This window comes from Hippocampus comes, unplaced genomic scaffold (assembly GCF_001891065.2).
Source record: "Hippocampus comes isolate QL1 unplaced genomic scaffold, H_comes_QL1_v1.1 scaffold174, whole genome shotgun sequence".
Taxonomy (NCBI): domain Eukaryota; kingdom Metazoa; phylum Chordata; class Actinopteri; order Syngnathiformes; family Syngnathidae; genus Hippocampus; species Hippocampus comes.
In genome coordinates this window covers 6,199,831-6,212,170 of record NW_017805983.1, presented here as the reverse complement: position 1 = coordinate 6,212,170, position 12,340 = coordinate 6,199,831, and the positions used below count along the sequence as shown (strand labels likewise).

General features: G+C 41.9%; 1 protein-coding gene across 4 annotated transcripts in view; it reads left to right on the top strand.

Annotated features, from left to right (window-relative positions):
• The window catches only part of LOC109528539 (nuclear receptor coactivator 3), a 53,624-nt gene that overhangs the window by 21,747 nt on the left and 19,537 nt on the right, over positions 1-12,340 (top strand). Inside the window, exon 2 of one of the 4 annotated variants that reach the window (XM_019891278.1) lies at positions 10,262-10,340. The exons of the other annotated variants lie outside the window; for them this stretch is intronic. The gene's annotated coding sequence lies outside the window, so the exon portion shown is untranslated. The remainder of the gene's footprint in view (positions 1-10,261; positions 10,341-12,340) is intronic. 4 annotated transcript variants of the gene reach the window in all.

Sequence of the window (12,340 nt, the reverse complement as noted above, 5' to 3'; positions counted from 1 at the left end):
TTTGGAAAAAAAATGAAATAAAATACACAGAATAACTTCTTGCACTTGTTTGTTGTTAATCAGTTTTGTGCCATCTTTGAATGGCCATTTTTATGCACGAGAGCACTTGTCGGGGGAGGGGGGATCACAGTACTGTATTTAGTTATTTAGTTTTGAAAAGTAGATTTTTAATACATGCATTTGAGCATGAAATCAAGATACATGATGTCAATGTTTCCAATGAATATGCAAACATACATGTGCACATATTTTGTTGAGATTAAGAATGGCATTTTTGTCCTACGTTTGGTTAAGTGTGCAGTCTCTTGTGGCCCTCCGTGAGTGCTGATGCAAAATTGTGGCCCACTCCATCATTTCAGTTGCACATCCCTGATGAACATAAAACAAGTCTTGGGGCAGAACATCATGAATCATTCACTTGGAAAGGTCACAGGACCTACCAAACGATTATGTGGATCTATAGAAATTATATCATGGACTGCTATTTTGACATTTCAAAAACACATGCTGGTTTACATATCAAGGAATTGATTGGCAGATTCCAAAATTGATGTGTCTACACACATACAGACACACACACTCCTTGTGCCTCAGTCTCATTTAGTCACGTCTGTTGTCGTGAGGGGGAAGTGATTGTGTAATTGCGCCATATTGTTGCCATGGCTGCACAGTGACAGTCACTTGAGCTCAAGGGGAGTAGCTTATTGATTGACCTGCTATACTAATTATAAACGGCAATGACTCCCGTTTTTGCCTCTGTTGTCTTGTGCTTTTGCTTCAAGTTAGAGCGAGGCCTTGTTTTTGCTCATTTGAAGTCATGAAAGGCTGTACCTGCAATTTATGAAATATGCTTGTGTTGTCTTATGTTGTGACAGACCTGCCTCTCACCTCAGTGTTAATTAACTTTCATGAATGGTCTGCACGTTATCATAATGTGAAGGGCTTTGCAGAATTGTCTTCCATCCGAGCAGTTTAGTTTAACTCTGTTTGACTGTGCACTCTAAATTTGCTTTAGCGATTTTGGGAAAATGAACAATCAATGAATCAGTATTCCTTTGTAGAGATAGGACATAGTCTTTTATTGTTTTGATCCAATTCCGTCAACCGTAAAGATTAGGGAAAGTTGCACTTAATTCTTGTCGTTCTATCTCAGTGGACACCAGTCTCAATACAAACGAAATACAATTTCACTTTTGATGAATGTGAACAATTAAACTTTTTGCACAGATTTTGCACATTTGCAGTGGTCATACTTGGTCTGTACCATCTCAACACATGGAACAATAACAGGAAAAAAAATAAATCTCCACTTTTTACTTTATTTCAGAAATGAAAAGTGTCTGGCTCTTGCCGACTGTCGGTTATGCCCGTTTGGTGTCACCGTGAAACTCTCACTCCCTCGTCTTCCCCACTCCACTGGAATAACTCCCATTTCAGTATCCTCACAAAGTTCTCTTCTGCTACCCTCTTTCGGAATCGAGTCTGTACATGCCTATTAAGAGAGTGCAGAAGTACATCTATTGCTGACGCATTTGTTTTTAACCATGTGACTACAGACTTAAACGTTTGCTTGAAGTCGATGGAAACTTACGAGACCTTTTAGGGGCCCGCGGAAATCTCGAGGTCCCAGGCAATTTGCCTGTGTTTGCTTAATGGTTATGGAACATCAGCCCGTGGGTACAGTATTACTCACGTTATTGATTATTCAAATAGCTCGTGCGTGTGCGTGTGCGTGTGTGCGTGTGTGTGTGTGTGTGTGTGTGTGTGTGTGTGTGTGTGTGTGTGTGTGTGATTGGTAGGTGGCTCTGTGTTTCTCCCCAGTTGGCAGTAAACTGAGGATTCGAATTGCGCCATATTGTTGCCATGGCTGCACAGTGACAGTCACTTGAGCTCAAGGGGAGTAGCTTATTGATTGACCTGCTATACTAATTATAAACGGCAATGACTCCCGTTTTTGCCTCTGTTGTCTTGTGCTTTTGCTTCAAGTTAGAGCGAGGCCTTGTTTTTGCTCATTTGAAGTCATGAAAGGCTGTACCTGCAATTTATGAAATATGCTTGTGTTGTCTTATGTTGTGACAGACCTGCCTCTCACCTCAGTGTTAATTAACTTTCATGAATGGTCTGCACGTTATCATAATGTGAAGGGCTTTGCAGAATTGTCTTCCATCCGAGCAGTTTAGTTTAACTCTGTTTGACTGTGCACTCTAAATTTGCTTTAGCGATTTTGGGAAAATGAACAATCAATGAATCAGTATTCCTTTGTAGAGATAGGACATAGTCTTTTATTGTTTTGATCCAATTCCGTCAACCGTAAAGATTAGGGAAAGTTGCACTTAATTCTTGTCGTTCTATCTCAGTGGACACCAGTCTCAATACAAACGAAATACAATTTCACTTTTGATGAATGTGAACAATTAAACTTTTTGCACAGATTTTGCACATTTGCAGTGGTCATACTTGGTCTGTACCATCTCAACACATGGAACAATAACAGGAAAAAAAATAAATCTCCACTTTTTACTTTATTTCAGAAATGAAAAGTGTCTGGCTCTTGCCGACTGTCGGTTATGCCCGTTTGGTGTCACCGTGAAACTCTCACTCCCTCGTCTTCCCCACTCCACTGGAATAACTCCCATTTCAGTATCCTCACAAAGTTCTCTTCTGCTACCCTCTTTCGGAATCGAGTCTGTACATGCCTATTAAGAGAGTGCAGAAGTACATCTATTGCTGACGCATTTGTTTTTAACCATGTGACTACAGACTTAAACGTTTGCTTGAAGTCGATGGAAACTTACGAGACCTTTTAGGGGCCCGCGGAAATCTCGAGGTCCCAGGCAATTTGCCTGTGTTTGCTTAATGGTTATGGAACATCAGCCCGTGGGTACAGTATTACTCACGTTATTGATTATTCAAATAGCTCGGGCGTGTGCGTGTGCGTGTGTGCGTGTGTGTGTGTGTGTGTGTGTGTGTGTGTGTGTGTGTGTGTGTGTGTGTGTCTGGGGGAGACCCGATAACTTTTCAAGCCACTTCTACTCTTGTCCAGTAACTTGAAGCGTCTTTCGGCATGTATTTGATAATTGCTTTGATTATAAGTCGAGCTATAACTGCGGCGCTCCCGCACTGACCCGCGGGAGAGAATGAACAACTTCAGTAACAGTGTTTGTGCAATCCAAGTCAACTTTGGCCTGCCTGGTGCTTGTGTCATTCGGGGTTAGCCGAAGGTGAGCGTCGAGGACATGAGCTGAACAGTCTTTATCTTATCAGGGTTGTTTCCTGAGCTCTGCGCACTGCCTTTTGAATGCAACGTTGAGGCGTCCCTACGTGGCAAAATGTGTCGCTCCAATAAGAGTTGTTGTTGAGAACACGCACTTTGATGGCCTGGCAAGTGTCACTGAAATGTGAGCTTAAAGCTCAGCAAAGGTTTTTCATCACTTCTGTCGGCCTCCGTTTAGTATACAATTGTGCAGCTTACTTTCTTCAAAGTAGTAGCCAGTGTGACTGCCTCGGTTTGTCACGTACTGTTTTATTGTATGCAAGAACACGGCCTACGTTTTGTTTCTGCCCGTTGTACTCTTGAGATCCAGCTACAGGTCCATTTGGAAGACCCTCAAATCTGCCTTTTGATATTTTTCCTGGGATGACTCAGAAGTGAACTTGTAGTTGTTCCTCGCCTCAAAGTGCTTGATTTGCACGAGTGAATGATGATGAGGTGCCACTTTTTGTAAGCGTTCTCATAAACCCAATCTATTTGTTATTGTCTCTGGTCCTGACATGTGCCTTAAGGCAATGTGTTGCTTGTCACTGTTTGTGGTCAATTTCTGGCTCGGCTTTCCAATTTAAAATTGTCCAAATTTGTAACTCTGCTCTTCATGATGATTAGCTGCAAGGAAGAGCTTATTTTATTTTTTCACAATTTTTATTTATTTCACCATTTTGCCAATGTAACACGAAAGAATCTCTTCAAAAGGTGTAGCATGAAAAGAAAAAAAGTGAAAGGACCAAAGACTTTTGGTGTCAGATTGTGTTGCGGTACACTCTTGAACACAATGTCAGGCTTTTTCCTAGTTTCTTGAACAATATTTGCTTTCAGTTTCAGTCTATGTCACCAGTCACCAAAAGAACGCTAACAATGCACTGGTCTCCAAGTCAGACAAGATTTCGGGATTGATATCCCAACACACCACAGAGAGCCGAGTGAACCTTGCCGCAGAAGGGTTGGATATTTGCGCTTTCCCACAACACGTGTGCATGATCTGGATCCATGTGTTTACATTGTCCTGGCATGGCTGATGAGTTGTCATCTGTTTGCTTTCAAGTTTAGATGTGATGAAACAATATATTCTATTGTTCCAGTTGAAATCTTTCCATTTAGGAGAGTGTTGATTGGCATGTTTGTACTGTAACATTTGACCCCTGGGATCTAATCTCCTCACCCAGCTCTCTTTTCCCATTATCTGGTTACATGTACAGGAGGTCCCTAAGCGATCAACACTTGTTTGGAGAGCCTGTAAATGGAGTTGTTCATAAGTCAAGACACATTCAATGTCAATCTATAATTACCATCATGTAACTAAAGCGCAGGAGACGCGTTGCAAAATACTTGACTACTTTTCAAAAACAGCAAGTCAACCAGACGTCCGCCACACAGAAAGCGCTAAACTATCAGTTCCATGGCAGAATTATCTCAGCAAGCATCACAGTACATAGTACCGTACTGTAACTTTAGAGCAAAGTCGGTGTGCCGACGTAGACGGGAGGAGGAAGGAGAAGTTATTATTGGTGGTAGCAGGGTTGTCCTCGGAGAGATCGTCACCGTTTTCCATCAGGCAAAAATTGGAAAGAATTCCACCTACTCAGCTTCAGCAATTTGTGTCCTCCATTCCCAAATGTGAAGTGTTATTAAAAGCAAAGGTGATGTAATACAGTGGCAAACTAGCCTCTGTCCTGCTTTTTTGGAATGTGTTGCAGGCATCCAATTCAAAAATGGGTGAATATTTGCCGTACAACAGTTAATCATTTTGAAGAAGTGATTGAGCTTTTTGAGTGAATAAAACTCAAAATATTGTGTATGTAATATCCCCCCGCCCCAAAAAAAATAGTAAGAACGAGTTGATTTCATCAAATTTATTGATGAAGTTTGCACGAGCCCAGCTGGGTTTGTTAAAGTGAATTTAGGGTGGCTTGACACAGGCGTGTCGTAGCCCTGGGCCATCGGTTCACCATTAATGTCGAACCCTGCATAAGGAGAGGACCCTCATCCAGGAATGAGAATTAACCTGCGTGGGATTAATATACTCTTCCCATTTATTATATTTTAGTCTTCCATAATCCTACTGTCTATTTTACTGTGACCTTCCAAAGCCAAGTATGCATTACCTTCTCGGAATGAGCCTTTTAACTCAGGTTGATGCTGATGAGGGCGGCATTGCAACTTTGGTTTCTTTTACCTTAGTGGAACCAGTGACTCATGCTAGCACCTATTGCCTGTTGTGAAAATGCAAATGCAGGTGATGTCGGCCCACAGCAGACACAATGACTGCCTGGATCAGATTCACAGTTCAACAAGTCAGGCGCTTTCCTTCAAGTCTTTCCCCTCGACCCTCATCTTCCACTCGGAAGTGTGAGATCGGACGCAGCAGGTTGTTCACTGTGATCGCAGTAATTGGTCTCTAAAGATGGAAAGTTCCCACTCAACTTGGAAGTACTTTGTTTCTAATGAGTGGTCCTAAGTGTGACAATTTTAACAACAGCCGCCACAATTTGGCTGTCTCACTCCCCTCTTTGGTCCCCCCTAGTCTGCAGAGGCAAGCTTGGATGTGAAGTCTTTTGTGTGTGTGTGTGTGTGTGTGTGTGTGTGTGTGTGTGTGTGTGTGTGTGTGTGTGTGTGTGTGTGTGTGTGTGTGTGTGTGTTTCTTTTTGGGGAGGGGGGGGTGATGTGTTTAAACAAAGGCAACGAGCCAAAATTTGACTGAGTTCCTATTTTAGTCCAGTGTCATTGCTTGATAGTCTCCCCGAGTAGACACATATTTTTACACAATGTACATCTGTGCGGTGTTCGTTTGTATCAGTATATACCTACCGGTAACTTAACATACAGTATATACACTTATTAAAGTTGTATTTTAACTCTTTTTGATAAATGTTCATCACAGAGGAGTGAAAAGGTGCTGGTAGAAGGTGGGGACATGAATTGAACCTGCATTGAACACAATTGTTGAGATATTTGCGAAATTTAAAAAAAAAAAAAAAAAGAATGAATTTAATTTTGATTGGTTGATTTTAGGATAAAAGAATGTCAAATGGATTTAACTTGAGTGCCATTTAACAGTCTATTGTTATGCATAATAGTGTTGAAAATCCACCTTAGCCCAATTGTATTCACCCACAAAAATGAATCAGATGTGGAAAGAAAACATTCAAGAGGTTAATGTCATGTATGCAAACATCTTTCGCACATTGGAGGAAATTAGTGTATTTAGACACTTTTATGACAACCATTATCCCTCCGCGGTGTAAGTCCGTAAATCCGTTGCAAATGCAGACAGAAATTCCGCCTCTGCATGCTCCGTTATCCAAAAAAAAAGCTATTTTATTTAAATTGTACTCAATTTTCTTTCATCAAGTGGTTACACAAAATAGGATCGTCTGGATCTAGATGCGTTTTTAAAGTGCAGATCCAATTTTATTTTGGGCAACCGCTTTGACAAAATGAAAATAAAATTCAGCACGCCATTTTTTTCAGTGCATAAATAAAGTATGTGGGGGGGCCGGACAGAAGTGCCCAAATCATTTTTATTCCCTCATATTATTTAGTAAGAAGATTCAAAGAGGCGACATCTGTTCTTTATCTGTGTCACTTCCGTTCAATTAGCATTTTATTCCTCCTGTTGCTCGAGTAATTTTCAGAGCATAGCTAAGGGCTGTAAACACTGATTAGGCCACCCCTTAAAAGCACCGCCATATCTACCATCTTAGTCAACAAAAGGTGATTAAAGATCTCCAGTCAATCTGGAGTTTCACTTACTTTTAACTTTAGTTTATTGTAGATTGATTCAATCAGGTTTGATGAAGGGATTTACATGGATTTGAATAGAATAAGAGAATTCAATATAGGATTAAGATTCAATCAAAAGCGAGTGTATCGTCTTTCTCGCTCGACGCGTGGGTGGCCAGGTTTGCAGTGGTAAATGCAGCCGATGAACTTGATGACTTTGGCAAAGATGAAAGTTAACTAATAACTTTCTGGAAGCTTTTGTCTGTTGCTTTACCCAAGTTGGGCCACCTTTATTACTTTTGTCACTTAGCGTACTCTTCATGCTACACGGCATCCACTTACTTCCATCCATCCATCCAACCATTTACCGATCCGCTTTATTCTCACAAAGCTCGCGGCCGTGCTGGAGCCTCGATCCCGGCCGTCTTTGGGCAGTAGGGACACCCTGAACTGGTTGCCAGCCAATCACGGGGCACACATAGACGAACAACCATCCGTGCTCACACTCACACCTTGGGACAGTTTAGAGTGTTCCGTTAACCTGCCACCGGAGCACCGGAGAAAACTCACGCAGGCACAGGGAGAGCATGCAAACTCCACACAGGAGCCGGAATAGAACCCTGCACTTCTGCACTGTGAGGCCAATCTGCTAACCAGTCAGCCGCCGTGAAAACATAATGTATGATGTAATATTGCATCATTCATATAGGTGACCGAGTTAATTTGGCTCTTTCAAACATTTACGTTGTGATGCACTCCTCCATTTAAGTTCATGTAATGTTAGGCTTCTCGATGAACATCTTCAGTGAACTGTAAATGGGCTGCATCTTTAATGCGTCTTTCAACCAGTTTTGTAAGTGGAAGATGCTGTTGCGCAAGGGATTTATTGCTCAAGTGCTGGTGAAATACAAATATGCAGACATCCATACAATAAAGCTCCTGTAATTGAGGAGTATACGGACAAAGAGGCACAGTCGTGATTAGGGGGGAGTGCAATGTCAAAATGTGTTGCAGCCCATTCGCGATGCCCCCCCGTATGTGTGTATGTGCATGGACCCACGGGCCCTTAACCAACACTTCACTCCACTTTTCATGGCTTTTTGAAAGTTAACACGAGGACCAGGAGTTCCCGCTCGCACATGCTTACGATGACGCTAACTCCATTCGTCTCCACTCTCAATTAAAAGAAAACACATCAACTGAAGGAGGGTCTTTGTTGGTGTGTTCGAGCCCATACATCAGTGAAAGTGGAGCAGCAGCCGCCTCCTCACTCTTGCGCACCCGCGCGCACACACAGCCCCCCATCTGCTCCTAATCATGAGTGCAGCCAGCGGTCAGGTCGCTGACGGTCAATGGCACACGAAACACATGCACACACGTAAACACACACAGTGTGGACCAGTCAGTCACACGCTCGAGGGGAGGCCCATTCTGGTGTTCTTTCCTGTAACCACACACACACGCGCGCACACACACACGCATACACACAGGCATGCACGTGCGCACACAGAGGCACACGAACAAGATGAACATGAGACATGCTGGTGGTGTGCTTTACAGATGACAGGGAGTCATGGAAACGCCCAGCGCTCTCCATGGTTACACATTCGATTCCCCCATGGGATCTCTCCTGTGATTGTTGAGATCGTGCACTTAAGCTGCACCAACAACCCAGAGTGGCTAAAACACACACACACACACACACACACACACACACACACACACACTCACACAGAGTATCTTATCAAGATTTAAATTGACACAAATTAACCTATTAGGTTTCTTTGGGGATGACAATGGCAGGGATTAGCCCATAAAATGTTTTTTTGATATTTGCCATTTAGTCGAAAGGATATCCGGTGACTGTCTTCATTGTGTAGTTAAAGCAACAGCAAGCGATAATTGGCTGTTTTTGTTCCAGGGGTGTCTTTAGCATTACACTGTATTCTACTTTTAATCCACACAGTTTGATCGTTTTACTGCGATACAATTTCAGAAAGTGCTTAACACAACTGTAATGTTAATACTACTCTTACACTAATAGTAAAAGTGTAATAGTTTTTTCGTTTGAAGATTGCTTTCCATATTGTAAGGTATCTTCTAATATGGCTATTTCAACCATGTGTGTGCATCTCTCATTGCCACGGCTCATGGTTGGCATGAGGTTAATTAAGACTCCTTTGCTTGTGTTTTTAGCACTGAAATTACCGTAAAATCCTGTGCATAACACACATTTTCCCCCCAAAAAACGATCCCAAATCAGGGGGTGAGAGTATTATACAGGAGCCTTAATAAGACGCAAACATGTTTCACCTAGTTTGGATGTTTACTCGTGTCTAGACAGCACCCACACACCATAGCAACAGTAATTCATGCTTTACATCACACCGCCAATGCGGTCGGAGGGCCAATTTCAAAATAAACCTTACCAAACTAACTAATATACAGACATCAATGCCTAAATAAGCTTTGATTTTGAATTTGATCCCGGCTGAATTTGATCCCGGCAGCCTGTCGCCGCGTACCAGTGACTTGACTCATTTTGCCAACTCTGAGGCATTGCCGTAACAAATTGTTGCTACTTGCTACCGACTTTAACAACAAAACAGCCTCCTGAAATAACGTTCAATCGCTGGTTAAGGGCGCTAAATAACGACTCAATTGTGCTGACACTGTATTCTGCGGTGCAAAACAGTTTGTTACACCATCATAACTTCTCTGTTTCGATAGCCTGTTCTATAAATAATCAAATAACATTTTAGTTTAACACAGTCTAATCATGTGCGACTAATGTACATGTTCAAACTAAATAAACCCAAAGGATTTTTTTTTTCAGTCACCGCACACTTGAGCAATCTTTCTTCAAAACAGGTGTGGTGCAAGTGGAGGAGACTGACCAAAACAGTGTAAAATGAGGGTAACGTCAAACCACCAACATTGGCTAAAACAGTTTGAAGTGGGCAACTTTCAACCATCATATTTTGAATGTCATATTGATTTTGTAATATGGGAGCATTAAAAACATGCACTTGCACAAATGCGACCAGATGAGAATAATGGATAGGAGCAAATCAGGGTACCGTTTTATGCATGGGTACAGAGAAAACTAAACGCTTTTCCTGTTGGATTCGGGAGTGCATTTTGTATACAGGTGCGTCTTGTACACAAGACTTTACGGTATGTCTTAATGTATTCCCCTTGTCTAATATATAGTGTGTTGTATTTTCGAATGCTCTACATTTTTACTTTCATATCGTTTCCATCTAGATTCCACTGACCAGCCATCATAAGAAGGGGTCAAGGCGGGTGGGGGTCTGATTGTCCATCACCTCAGTCCCGACATAAGGTGGGCTCTTATCCCACGTGGTTGGCATGGCAACTGTGTACCAGGTTGAGAGAATTTTTGTTGTTGTTGCCACGTTCTTGCAACATCCTGACCTAAAACACAGAGCCGCATGTGTTTTGGGATGCTAATGTTTTATGGAGGTGTGTTGGCGGGTGTGAGCCTTTGTCAGGGTTTCCATCAAGACAGGAGGAGGGTTGGCTCAGTGGCGGCTTGAGAATGAGGGAAACAAAAGCAGATGCTTTTCAGGCAGATGAGAAAATGAAGTGTGGGGAGGGAGCAGATACACCAAAGGAGAAATCAAATTATTTCTTGCGCTCTGCCTGCCGATGTGGCTGAAGGAGAGCATTAATCTTTTACCTCCGTCGGCAGGTGACACCACAGGAGCGCCGTGCGCGGACTTAACTAAGTCACTCTGGCTTTCATTCACACGCTGCTTCTGATGCTCTGTTATTGCACAGATAACAGGATGAATACATTTGAGACCAGCGAGAGGGTAAATTCGAGGCGGGGCATGCCATGACTGCGGAAAGTATGGCCAAAAAAAAAAAAAAGTGAAGCGACCAGGAAGTGAAACGTTTTTCTAACGATGGCCATGTTGAACAACAATGACCGGTTGTGTAACATACAACTCCCCTTCTTTAATGAAAAACAAAACAAGCATCAGCAGTCATTCATTTTTAATGAAAGGAAAACTGTAAAACTTGTCAGCAAGCTGGGTTTGACAGTCTTTGTTTCATTTCACATTTGGTCATTGTATGATGACATGAACCCTGTTTATAATTTGGATTGTCACGGTGCATTTTTTTAATGAGTCAGAATTGACTAATACTCTTTTTTAATATACACTGAAAAGAATGTGTTAAATTTACTCAATTTTATTTCATTAAGTGTTTCACCAACTAAAATCAGATCCATATCCATATATTTTTTAAGCAGACTTATAGTCCACATTAAAAAAATGATCTCCGTGATTTTATTTTGTGCAAGCAGGTGGCAAAATACAATTAAGTTTCTGTGCATGTAATGTAAATATGTAATATGCCAAACTAATTCTTTCCATGTCTTTAATATGATTGATCAACAACAATATTGTCTGTCAACAACTCAACGTGATGGCAAAATCAATTGTACTGTCTATAAAGAAATAATTCCAAACTCATTTGAACTCTCTCAAGATGCTTATTATTGAGCATATTCTCAAGCGAAACTGAATAATATACAGGATAGTCGCTGATGGTGTAGTGGTCCACTCGCCTGACTAGTGTGCAGGCAGCGTTGGATCGGTTCCCACTCATTGACAGTGTAGATGTGGGTAGGAATGGTCTCTATATGTGCCCTGTGCCTGAATGGCAGTTTAGGGTGTAGTCTGCATTCTGCCCGAAGTCAGCTGGGATAGGCACCAGCACCCTCCCACGACCCTGTTCAGGATAAGCGGTCTTGAAAATGGATGTATGGATGAATAGATGAAGAATATATTTTAATAGCTAAAAAGTAAAACACAGCCTACATTTTAGGTGTGTTTTACGTGTTATTTGGGAGGAGTAAAGAAGCATTTGCCAACTGAGAAAAACACGGTCCGAAGTTAAAGTTAAAGCTGAGCCATGACTGCTAATGCTAACAGAAATTGACACTTTAGATGAACAGTGTCTGATCATTAGAGTGTACACTCTGTGCAATCACTGCAAACAACTCTTGGAACCATCAACGGGATTTTGATTTCTCATTTTAAGGTCGATCCTCCGGGATTAACTTCAAACTCTTCTGCCATTTTGCCACTCCTGCTACTTTGTTGTTGTTTGCATGGCCAATGGGGCCTTGTGACTCTTGTTTTGTCAACTGAGATTACAAAAGAATGACTGGCATGATCAAGTGCTACCATGAGATCATGTGCAGTGGGCTTCAAATTTCAACTAACTCAAACCCTTTCATCCTTTTTCCCACAAAAAGAATGACAACAGAACATGGAGTGCCAGCTCGTGACCAGATTTGCCACAAAAGTC